At 34.6% G+C, this 1,482-nt stretch overlaps 1 long non-coding RNA gene across 2 annotated transcripts in view; it reads right to left on the bottom strand.

Moving 5' to 3' along the window:
• Positions 1–7: 7 nt before the first annotated feature.
• The window catches only part of LOC109588623 (uncharacterized), a 7,675-nt gene continuing 6,200 nt past the window's right edge, over positions 8–1,482 (bottom strand). The window contains exons 1-3 of one of the 2 annotated variants that reach the window (XR_002188268.1): positions 919–1,009; positions 611–646; positions 8–200 (exon numbers count right to left, since the gene is read on the bottom strand). This is a non-coding gene — a long non-coding RNA (uncharacterized LOC109588623). Of the gene's footprint in view, positions 201–610; positions 647–918; positions 1,010–1,482 lie in introns of those variants that run through there. The other variant, XR_002188269.1, reaches the window with a different exon arrangement.

The raw sequence follows: 1,482 nt of genomic DNA, 5'->3' as shown, positions 1-1,482 counted from the left end.
ATACTGACTTACTCTGTCTTGCTGGTTGTTTATGAGGTCCAGTTGAATTGGTAATCTTCTTACGCTTCTTCCTAGACCTTGAGAGTGTTTCATTAGGAGAAGCAGTAACTGACTGGTTCCTTGGAGTATTAATAACAGGAGCAGCAGCTGAAGAAGAAGCATTGCGAGTAGCAGGAGATGAAATACTTGTAAACGTAAGCCTATAAATACAATTAAATGAAAAGTAGTTAGAATACAATACAATACACTATACAATAACAATGTTGCAATTTTTTAGAATGTCGGCATAAAATTTTTGTTAAAATGGCCATAACTTCAAAAATTGAAGACGGAATCAGCTCAAACTTTCTACAGAGCACAAGGAAATCAATATGTATTAGAAAATGTAATAATAATTTCTGGTGATTTCGATACCATTATTTCGAAAAAACCATGAGCTATAGCCTTGAGTATTTTTCAGAATCTCGGCCATTTCTTAAAATGGCCGTAACTTGAAAAAACGAGGAAGAAATCAGCTTAAACTTTCTACACAGCATAAGGACATCAATATGTACCAGAAAATGTGATAAAAATTTGGTGTGATTTCAAAGCTTTACATTACATTACTTACATTAAATACATGAGAGTCTTTTAAAGCTACAAGCTCCTACGAGAGAGAAAATGAAAGAAAGGATAGGAGGAGAGAGATGAGAACAATAAAGTATAAATATACTACTAACTGATAATAATCCACCATCACATTCTGTCAACATGTTAAATAGATGAATAAATAAATAAATAAATAAATAAATGAACAGATAATAGGATCATTATGCTAAATGCTCAATGGCACTGGTCACAAATTCATAATTATTCAGTAATTCACAATTTTACTAGAATTCATATACTAGTATACATGTACAGGTACATTCAAACTACCTCATCTGTTATTTTGCTTTCATTAGTAACTCCATCATTTTCATCATTAACTTTCTCTCTTCCCTGTATATGAAAAGTCCATCATGATCTGTCTGTTCCAATGCCGCCATATTGAGGGTTAAAATAACAATAATTGCCCCGCCCAAAACCAGCCCCTCCCTTGTCATTCCTTTCCAAAGTTTGCATCCGGTTAGCTTGTTCTTTGGTCAATGGCAACTAAAACCAGTTCTTGTTCCTCTTCTCTGAGTCTCTTCTCTTCTCCTTTGACTATTGGTAATGTTCATTAACTATCTATGTATCATTGAATATGATTTCAGATCAACTTATTGATGTACTTGACCTACTGGAGAGATGTGGTTTCCCTCAGACAAGATGGAAGGAACTAGGACTGAGACTAGGACTACACAAGAAAACGCTGGACGCCATTAAAAGGGACAATGATACAACAGATGATTATTTAACTGAATGTCTCTCCAAGTGGTTGTCCAGAGCTGATAATGTTGACAGTAAAGGAGGAGCTACCTTTGACTCACTGTCAGATGCTCTTAAATCTATGAATGAGAA

The sequence above is a fragment of the Amphimedon queenslandica genome, unplaced genomic scaffold, assembly GCF_000090795.2.
Source record: "Amphimedon queenslandica unplaced genomic scaffold, v1.1 AMPQUscaffold_11971, whole genome shotgun sequence".
Lineage (NCBI taxonomy): Eukaryota > Metazoa > Porifera > Demospongiae > Haplosclerida > Niphatidae > Amphimedon > Amphimedon queenslandica.
Note: the sequence above shows the minus strand (reverse complement) of the source record. Positions and strands in the feature narration are given on the sequence as shown.